The sequence below is a fragment of the Canis lupus genome, chromosome X, assembly GCF_011100685.1.
Source record: "Canis lupus familiaris isolate Mischka breed German Shepherd chromosome X, alternate assembly UU_Cfam_GSD_1.0, whole genome shotgun sequence".
Classification (NCBI taxonomy): domain Eukaryota; kingdom Metazoa; phylum Chordata; class Mammalia; order Carnivora; family Canidae; genus Canis; species Canis lupus.
In genome coordinates, this window is record NC_049260.1 from 93,342,003 (window position 1) to 93,352,731 (window position 10,729).

Consider the following 10,729-nt stretch of genomic DNA (forward strand, 5'->3'; position numbering starts at 1 on the left):
GAAAGGAGAAAAAATAAGTGGGAAATGTCAGAAAGGGAGACAGAACATGAAAGACTCCTAACTCTGGGAAACGAACAAGGGGTGGTGGAAGGGGAGGTGGGCGGGGGGTGGGGGTGACTGGGTGACGGGCACTGATGGGGGCATTTGATGGGATGAGTGTTATGCTATATGTTGGCAAATTGAACTCCAATTAAAGTAAGTAAGTAAGTAAATAAATAAATAAATAAATAAATAAAATAAAAAAGAGTCTTGTATTAATAGGACTTTAATGTATATATAAAACTTTATCATATGGGTACGGAATGAATATTTACCTAGCCCTCTATTTTGGATAGATTGTTTCAGTGTTTTAAAAAAATATTTAATTTATTTACTTGAGAGAGCAAGACAGCACAAACAGGGGGAGCAGCAGAGTGAGAAGGAAAAGTAGGCTCCCTGCTCAGCAGGGATGAAGGGCTCTATCCCAGGACCCTGGGATCATGACCTGAGCCAAAGGCAGATACTTAATCATCTAAGCCACCCAGGCATCCCTAGATTGTTTCAGTATTATCAGTAATGCTGCAATACACATCATTGTGCTTGTATCTTTCTATATATCTCTGATTACTTCCTTAGTATAAATTCTTTTTTTTTAAGATTTTATTTATTTATTCATGAGAGACAGAGAGAGAGAGACAGAGAGGCAGAGATACAGGCAGAGGGAGAAGCAGGCTCCACGCAGGGAGCCTGACGTGGGACTCGATCCTGGGTCTCCAGGATCACACCCTGGGTTGAAGGCAGTGCTAAACTGCTGAGCCACCCGGGCTGCCCAACCTTAGTATAAATTCTTAGGAGTAAAATTATGGGTCAAGGAATATGTAAATTTTTAAAGCTTTTTCTACATTTGGCTAAAAAGCTTGCCAGAAAGGTTGTATAAATGTTCCATCTCTGTTTTTCCAGAGCATGTTTTTTGTTGATAATGGTAGCAACTGGTTGTATGCTGTAGATCCACTTTGGCGATTTTTCTTTTTTTTTTTCCCAAAAAGTATTTTTTAAAGACTTTAATTATTAGAGATTGTGAGCAGGGGGAAGGGCAGAGGGAGAATGAGGAAGGGAGAGAAGAGTCTGACGTGGAGCTTGATCTCACGACTCTGAGGTCACCACCTGAGCTGAAATCAGAGTCTGATGCTTAGCTGACCGAGGCACCCAGGCACCCTGGTGGCAATTTTTCTGTTCCTTGATACAGTGCTATAGGATCTAGCCCCATGCTGGGTTCACACTAGGTCCCTAAAAAATATTTGCTGATTTAGGGCAGCCCCGGTGGCGCAGCGGTTTAGCGCCGCGTGCAGCCCAGGGCATGATCCTGGAGTCCTGGGATCGAGTCCCACGTCAGGCTCTCTGCATGGAGCCTGCTTCTCCCTCTGCCTGTGCCTCTGCCTCTCTCTCTCTCTCTCTGCATCTCTATGAATAAATAAATAAAGTCTTAAAAAATACATTAAAAAAATATTTGCTGATTTAATATCCTTCCTAATACGTTCCTTGAAACTCTTATGTGGGGCATGTGGGAAACAAAATCATCAAAATATTAGTGTGCTTTAACCCTGAATTGTATCACTGAACCCTGATACAGAGTATGGCCTTCAGGGGATAGACAGGTACATTTTGATTGGGAGGAAGAACTTGGGAAAAGTTCAGAGGCTCTAAAGTGGGATGTGTGAAAATAAACCTCATTTAAAATGGAGTGTGTGGGGATCCCTGGATGGCGCAGCGGTTTGGCGCCTGCCTTTGGCCCAGGGCGCGATCCTGGAGACCCGGGATTGAATCCCACGTCGGGCTCCCGGTGCATGGAGCCTGCTTCTCCCTCTGCCTGTGTCACTGCCTCTCTCTCTCTCTCTCTCTGTGACTATCATAAATAAATAAAAATTAAAAAAAAAAAAGTTTAAAATGGAGTGTGTGGGGGTGATGGGCGCCTGGGTGGCTCAGTTGGTTAAGCTTCCAACTCTTGATTTCGGCTCAGGTCATGATCTCAGGGTCATGAGGTCGAGCCTTGAGTCGAGCTCCATGCTAAATAGGGAAGAGTCGGCCTGAGATTCTCTCTCTCTCCTGTTCCTCCCCTGCATGTGCTTACTCTCCCTTTCTCAAAAAAAAAAAAAAAAATCTTTAAGAAAAATTAAGAATGGAGTCAGGGAGGAAGCCCTGAAGGGGGAGCTCTCACATATTACCACTTGCTATAAGAAGCATACTTTACCTTCCTCAAGAGGAAGCAGTTTACCTTATAAGACCCCAGCAGCAGGAAGAATTTCTCCTTGCTCAGCAACAGCCCAGCCAGTGAGAACTCAGGAAAACAGCTCCTCCCAGCTTCTTCCTTTTCCCTCCTTTTTTATTTTAATTTTTAAAAAAGATTTTATTTTTTCATGAGAGAGAAAGAGAGAGAGAGAGAGAGAGAGAGAGAGAGAGGCAGAGACACAGGCAGAGGGAGAAGCAGGCCTTTTTTTGTTTTATGACTTCCACCCACTGCAGGAAGCCCGATGCAGGACTCAATCCCAGGACCCCAGAATAACACCCCAAGCCAAAGGCAGATGCTCAACTGCTGAGCCACACATGCGTCCCTTCCTTTCTCCTCCTTGAGAGCAAGCCCCTCTTCTATTTTCTGGGTTGGCCTGTGACTCATTGTAGTTTTCCTGTTCTGAGTTGTAATTCCTCTGCTGTTTTTGAATAAAGTCATTTTGCTGGTAAAATAACTGGCTCTTTTGTTTTTGAAGGTCAACATTATATGGTGATCCAGATGGGACCCAAGGGTGGTGAACCCCAGAGGAACCAACAACCCCCAGAACCCTGTAAAGTACCCACTTCATTGCCTTGTGCTATCTGCTTCTGTGAGTCATCTTTTTTCTTTTAGTTCGGTAAGTCTCCTCTCGGATCTGAGCTCCCTCCTTCTGGTTGAGCTCTCCGACTTTATTTGGGATCTGTTTAATTTTTTTTGTTTGTTTGTTTTATGAAAGCGTCGTCCTTCCTGGTGAGTACTCTTCTGTTTCCTGAATCTCTGGTTTTGAGTAATGGGTTCTCAATCTGCTAATTCTCTCAGGAGGGTCCTCCTTCTGGGATTCCAGTCAGTTTTACATTTAAAAACTATGGTCCTTCCTCATGTGCATTTTTAACTAGTTGGATCAACTTAACAAAAAATAACTTAGGACTCAGTGGCTGTTATGGGGAACTTTTGATCTTCCCAAACTTGTTTTTCTTAGAACCAAATTAGGAGCTCTAAAATTAAGAAAGAAAGAAAAGAAAGAAAGAGAGAGAGAGAGAAAGAAAGAAAAGAAAGAAAGAAAGAAGAAAGAAAGAAAGAAAGAAAGAAAGAAAGAAAGAAAGAAAGCTCTAAAATAAAATGAACTGAATGGGATACCTATTTCAATTAATATCTTGAAGCTTCCAAGAGTATACAAGACTCTAAAATCATCTCTTTATAAAATACTATTTTAAATTAACCAAGGTGAACAAACCATTGAAAGAATGCAAAACAAAACAAAACAAAACAAAACTTTTCAGGCTTCTCTCTTTGTCCCCTGCCCTCTTTGTCTCCAGCCCTATATCTTTTATGCCCTCTGCTTCCTCATTCTGGTTCTCACAGTAAGCTTCCCCTTTTCTCAACATCTCCCTTCTCTGAACCCATTAGAACCTGCCCCTTTAAAATTACTCTTGGAGGATCCTGATGCTAAGTCCCTAATTTCCCATGTCCCCTGGACTAAGGCTGAACTGAGCTGTAGTCAAATATTTTCTTGGAGTTACTGAAGATCCTCATAGATTTGCCAAGGAATTTTATACAGTCATCCAGACCTACCAACCAGGTTCCTCAGATTTGTATCAGCTAGTTCACACGCTTGTTGGCGAAGACCAGGCCCAGCACTTGTTGGCGAAGACCAGGCCTAGCACTGGATGAAAACAGCTAATTGGAATGATCCTGAAAAATCTTTAGAACTTTATTTTTTTAATACTTTATTTATTTGAGAGAGAGCACGAACAAGCGCAAGCGAGGGAACGTGTATGTGTGTGTGCGCACGCACGTGCACGGAGAGTATGCCAGCACAAACAGAGGGGAAAGGGAGAAACAGGCTCTCCTGTGAGCTGGGAACCTGACGTGGGCTCGATCCCAGAACCCTGGGATCATGATCTGAGCGGAAGGCAGATGCTTAACCGACTAAGTCACCCAGGTACCCCTCTTTAGAACTTTAAATGAGAGACCAACCCCATGCCTTGTTATATGATCAGTCTGGGCAATTACTAAACAGCTTCACCTGGCAGTCTCTAGGGCTCTCCTAAAACCTGTTGATTGAAATAAGATTGAGGCTTGCACTCAGAAACCCAGTGAACCTGTGCACAACTATTACAGTCATCTCCAAATTATTTTTAAGGAAAATTCTGGCCTTTCTATGAGTGTCAAATCCATTCAGCTACCCTTCAATTCTGTGTTCATTAAAGAGCTGAACTGGTATTTTTCCCTTGTAGTTAAAGGATGAGGATGGAATGGGAAACTGTCTACTTGAGATTTGGTTAATTTAGCAATGTGGCCCACCCACACCCCAGAGAATTCAACTATAAGGAAGACCACTAAAATCCTTAATTTTCAACTCCAACAAATGGAGGGCCCCTGAAATAAAACCAACCCCCTCTTGGTCTCTGCCATTGTTGCAAAAAAACAGGACATTGGAAGAAAGATTGTGCCAAGTGGAAGCATTCTAGATGCCTTCAGCCCTCCAACAAGCCTTTCCAGGTCCCTCCAAACTCCTAGCTACAGGACTCCAAAGAACTACAGGAGCTTTTCCCAATCCTTCCTCTCCACCAGCTTGGAGAAAAAACTTTCTAGATTAGGGATGAATGTCTCTGTGTCCTTATCAATACCGGAGCTACACTCTCCGTGTTCATCCTCACTCTTATTAAACAGCCCCTGCTCAAAGTACTGGAATGGTTCAAGTAGTGGGGATCTCTCACAAAACTCAACAGGTTTCTATCTTTAAACCAATTCCTTCTTGTTTCCTTTAAGAGATACTTATTCCTTTCTTCTTAGTTCATCTGCCCCATTCATTTTTGGGGGCTGAGATTTCTTAGAAAAATAATGTATTGGACTTTTTTTCCTCCTGAAAGGGGGAGATAATTCTAGAATTTGATAGCAACAACTGAAATTGCCAACTAGGTGAATCAGATGACCCTTCAGTATCTTTTATTTTTTCCATCAAATTTTTCACTGTGATTGATTTCTCTGTGGATAAAGCCAATAGATTATCCCTTTGCCTTTTGGGGAAAGAATGCAGTGTACCTGGATGGTAATACCCGTGGGTTTTGCTCAGTCTTTCCTACTTCTCCCAAACCTTGAAAGTGGATTTGGAAATACTAAATTACCTGGAAGTTCTGCTTTATTACAATACTTAGGCAGCTTGCTTTTCTTATCCCCTTCTCAGGTGTCTTTGCAGGGACAGCATCCATCCATTTAGGCTGTTAGCCTTAAAGGGACACAAAGTTTCCAAGGAAAAACTACAGTTTGTTCAGACTCTGGTTTGATATTTGCAGCACCTGAGTTCAGAACAAAGGCTACACCTGTAGATCCAAATAGGCTTCATGGCATTCTGAACTTCCCCAAACTACCCCAATTATAAGGTTTTCTCAGGCTAGCTGGTTACTGTGCAAAATTGGATTCCAAACTCTCTAGCTGTAATAATCTTAACCCTGCCACCATTCTTCCTTCTTTGTGGACAATACTCCTCATAATTCTTAGACTCCTCATGATGGCTTACAGAATACGCCTTTGGATAACGCAGACTTTTGGTGGTTTACCAAGAGTTCTTATTTAAAAGGTGAAAATAGTAAACATTATGTTGGCTATGCTATTACAATTTAAAAAAATTTTTTTAGAAAATTTTAAATTTTATTTTATTAAAATTTTTTTTAAAATTTAAATTCAACTTGCCAACATACAGTATAACACCCAGTGCTCATCCCATCAAGTGCTCTCCTTAATGCCCGTCACCTAGTCACTACATCCCTCCACTCTCCTCCCCTTCTGCAACCCTTTGTTTGTTTCCCAGAGTTAAAAGTCTCTCATGGTTTGTCTTCCTCTCTAATTTTCCCTCACTCAGTTTCCCTCCTTTCCCTTATGGTCCCTTTCACTACTTCTTTTTTTTTAATCTTTTTTAAAAAGATTTATTTATTTATTTATGATAGACATAGAGAAAGAGAGAGAGAGAGAGAGGCAGAGACACGGGAGGAGGGAGAAGCAGGCTCCATGCCAGGAGCCTGACGTGGGACTCGATCCTGGGACTCCAGGATCGCGCCCTGGACCAAAGGCAGGTGCTAAACCACTGAGCCACCCAGGGATCCCCTCACTACTTCTTATATTACAATTTTTTTGAAGTTGTCAAGGCAGCACCTTTGCCCTCAGCTATCTCGGCCCAACAGGCTAAATGATATGCTCTTGCTTAGACCTACATTTTAGCCAAGGGCAAAACTGCAGATATCTATACTGATAGCAGGTAGGCCTTTGGAGTAGCTAACGACTTCGGAATGCTATAGAAACAGTGAGGCTTCCTTACTTCTAGTGGGGACAAAATTAAAAATGGCCTTTATGTTCAGGAATTATTAGATGCCATACTCTTGGCAGGTGCTTTGGCCATTATCAAGGTCCCTATGCATTCCAAACTGGATTCTTTGGAAACCAGAGAAAACCACCTTGTTGATATTTCCACAATAGATGCTGCTCTCAAAGGAACCAACAAACAAATCTCTGTCATGGTCCAACGGTATGTTCCCCTTTTCAAATGATAATCTAGAAAAATTGACTAGAGATGCCCAACAATCAGCCCCAGGAAAGGAAAAACAATATTGGAAACCTAATGACTGTAGGTTCGATTGAAAAAAGAAAACTCTAGGTTGGGCCAAATAATAATCCAGTGCTGCCAGAGACTCTAAAGTTCCCATTACTGACTAGGGTATATGTATCCAGTCATTGGTCTGCTGAGAAAAATGAAAACCTTTTGAGCCAATACTAGTGAGTAAATATTTACAAGACCATGGAGTGACTGCTTTGCTTGCCCCACCTGCCTGAAATATAATTCAAGGAAACTTGTCTACACCGCTCCTGGACACTTTAAGTTGCCCGATGGACCAAAGTTTGGCAGAAGTGTTTTATTCAACTTCCCTCATCTCATGCCTATAAATATGTCTTTGTAATGATTTGTATGTTTTATCAATGGACTATTTTTGTGGCTAAAATCCTACTAGAAAAGATCATCCCTACCAGGGTAATCCCCTTTCAAACTTCATAGTGACCAGGGGACTTGCTTCAGGTTTGTGCTGTTAGGCCATTGTTACAAAACTTCCACTGTGCTTACTACCCTTTATCCTCAGGGCGAGTCGAACATACTAATGGTACCATTAAGCAAAATTTGTAGAGATCCTTCAAATACTCTGGCAAAAAGCCCTGCTGTTAGTTTTCCTACTTATTAGGTCTACCTCTTTGGAACCTATAAACTCTCACCCTTTGAGATAATCACAAGATGGCCAGTGTAGTTGGCTCCTGCTTCTTCTGATCCACAAATGGTAAAGGGGGATATACTTCAATATTGCAAAGACCTAATTGCTTCTGTTGAGAATAACCATGCTTTAGTAGAACAATCTTTCCACAGTGCATTCCCCGGAGACAAAGACTTCAAATATCACAGTCCAGAGATTTCATCTATTGGAAAAGATATCTCCAGAAAGACCCTCTTCAACCCTGTTGGAAAGGCCCCTATCAGGTACTGTTAACCAACCCCTGTGCTGCCAAACTCCAAGGAATGATTCTTGGAGCCATGTGTCACATCTTTTTCTTTTTTCTTTAAAGATTTAACTTCTTAAATCATCTCTCCATCCAATGTGGAGCTTGAACTCATAACACCGAGATCAAGAGTCGCATGCTCCTCCATCTGAGCCATCCAGGCATCCCCCCACCCCCATGTGTCACACCTTAAGGAAGCACAAAACCCTGATTAGATCTGCACACCAACTGCATACCTGGAATTAAAGATTTCCAGGAATTGAAGCAAACGACAGCCAAAGGAGACAGCTTTCTCAAGATGACTGGACCAGACCTGTATACCTTTTTCTTGCTGTTGGTTCTTAAACCATATTTATCCCCTTTCTTTCATGGTCTAATCTATTGCAAAAGCAGAACCTTTCTGACTATTGGATCTGACACCAGAAATTTTGATTCGTTCTTCCCTATTTATTATTTGTTCCCCTGCACCCAAGGGAAATACAAACGAGCTAACTCCTCTTTGCAAGGCTTTTTAGAAAGAGTTTTATTTATTTGAGAGAGAGTGTGTGACAGAAAGCAAGAGAAAGCAAGCAAGCAGAGAGAGGCAGAGGGGGAGAGAAAGAGTCTGAAGCAGACTCCATACTGAGGGTGGGGCCTGACTTGGGGCTCGATCCCACAACTGCAAGATCATGACCTGAGCTGAAACCAAGAGACTGATGCTCAACTGACTGAGCCACTTAGGTGCCCCTGCAAGGCTTTTAGAAAAGACCACTTTAGGTGGGATGGTTCCTTCCAGAAGTTCTCCTCATCTTATTCTATATAATTATTTTTTAAAAGATCTTATTTTTAAATAATCTGTGCACCTGATGTGTGGTTCAGACTTATAACTCTGAGATCAAGGGTTGTAAACTCTACTGACTGAGCCAGCTAGGCATCCCCTCTGTATGATCATTTTTTTAAGTAGGCTCCATGCCCAGCATAAAGTCCAGTGTGGGGCTTGAATGCATGACCCTGAGATCAAGATCTGAGCTGAGATCAAGAATTGGACGCTTAACCAGCTGAGCCACCCAGGCTCACCTGTATAATCATTTTTAAGCTTTATACCTGTTGCCTCTCAAACCTTTCTAGAAACTATGTGCCCAAATAGGATGATGCAAGCTTAGCACTTCAAGATGATCTTCAACATTTATCTCAGATGGGAAGTGCCTGATAGTTCTCCCTCCTACCCTTCCCCATACTCATATGTGACCTCAGGGGTTTCCAATCTATGTACTTTCCCTGATATGGGACATGACAACCAGGAAGAGTCCTTTCTGACACCAAGGGGACAAATCCACTAAATATGAAAAAAAAGCCAGCACAACCCTGACTTTTGATTAGGAATCCTTTTTGAAGAAAGACCTTGATCGAAAGGGAGAAATGCGAAAATAAAGGAAACCTCATTTAAGATGGAGTCAGGAAGCCCTGAAGGGGGAGCTCTCATGTATTACTACTTGCTGTAAGAAGCCTCTCCCATTTCCCAGCAGGAAGCAGCTTACTTTATGTACCCCAGCCAGAGGAAGGAAGAATTTCTTGCCCAGCAACAGCCCAGCCAGTAAGAACTCAGTGAAACAGCCCCTCCCAACTTCCTCTTTTCCCCTGTAAATTAAGCCCCTCTCCTGTTTTCTGGGTTTGCCTTAGTTTGCTTGTCTTGAATTATCATTCTTCTGCTATTTCTGAATAAACTCATTTTGCTGGTAAAATAACTGGCTCTTTTGTTTTTTAAGGTCAACAGATGCAGAAACCACCTGAGGTTTCTGAGAACAGACCGAAGGGGTCTGAAAAACTGAAGTTTGCTGGGGAGGGAGGTAGTGTCTGAGGCATTATGGTAGTTGTTGTGGGGGGTGGGAGAAATCAAAACTCCTGCCAATTACTGGCTTCCCACTACCCCACTCCTTTAAGCTCTCAGGATGTTAATTGACCTAGTTTTTTTTATGTAAAACATTAGTGTACAAAAGTCTCCCAGCAGAAATCTGGGCATAATTATACTGAGTTGTGCTTTTATTTTTTTGGAGGGGTGGTATACGAGTTTCATCTAAATTCCCCACCCCCTGTGTCATCCATGTGGTATTACTAGTCAAGTGGGACCAGTGGCCAGAGGTCTGGGCTTCCCCTCATTGCTGCTCCATCCACCCTGTGCCTGAAATACAAGTAGGGTGGGCAACCACACAGGCCCCAGGACTCTCCAGCAGGAGCCCATCATGGTTTTAGAAAAGAATAGGCCATGGCTGCCTGTATTTAATTACCAGATGTCATTAAATAATAAAAATATGTGAGCACTCAAATTATACCAGACTCTTCTTGGATGATTTTATGTCATCTCAGTTAATCTTTCTAACAACCTGGTAAGATAGATCCTTATCCCCATTTTACAGTTGAAGACATGGACTTAATTAACTTACCTGGGTCACCCAACTTGTATGTTGCCGATTTAGGATTTGAAATTGGATTTGAAACCTCATCCATCTGATTCCAGACAGCTGCTCCTAACCACTGCCTGATTTGAAACACAGGGTGATGTGCTCTTCCTGAATCCATTTCCTGCATCACACATCTTATTTTCTTAGATTCTACCACTTGAAATTCAATCCTTTGGATTCTGAAGGCTTTTCCTACCCCAAGGTCTCTTTTTTCGAGGTACCTATCAAAAGGAGCAGCAATGGCTTAAGCACATTAGATAGCATTTGAGTGGAGGAAAATTGGTTATTAGCTAAGTTCCCTAAACAAAGGACACAGGCGGTTGTTTCCTTAAGGTAATCAGTTTTGGCAAATCAGGAACACAAAGGTCCAAAGAAGAAGACATAAGATTAAGTATAAATGTTATATTGGTATCAGACATTTGCTACTCCTTAGGAAGCCAATTCTTTGGGGCTTCATTGGTTTTGCATTCCAGATAACTTATTAGCACATAAGGTAAACACTACATTT

At 42.1% G+C, this 10,729-nt stretch overlaps 1 long non-coding RNA gene across 1 annotated transcript; it reads left to right on the plus strand.

Moving 5' to 3' along the window:
• The first annotated feature begins 6,277 nt into the window (after positions 1 to 6,277).
• LOC119868508 lies at positions 6,278 to 9,507 on the plus strand. The gene is made up of 2 exons (XR_005386424.1): positions 6,278 to 7,763; positions 7,850 to 9,507. It is a non-coding gene; the product is annotated as an uncharacterized LOC119868508 (long non-coding RNA).
• The last annotated feature ends 1,222 nt before the right edge of the window (positions 9,508 to 10,729 follow it).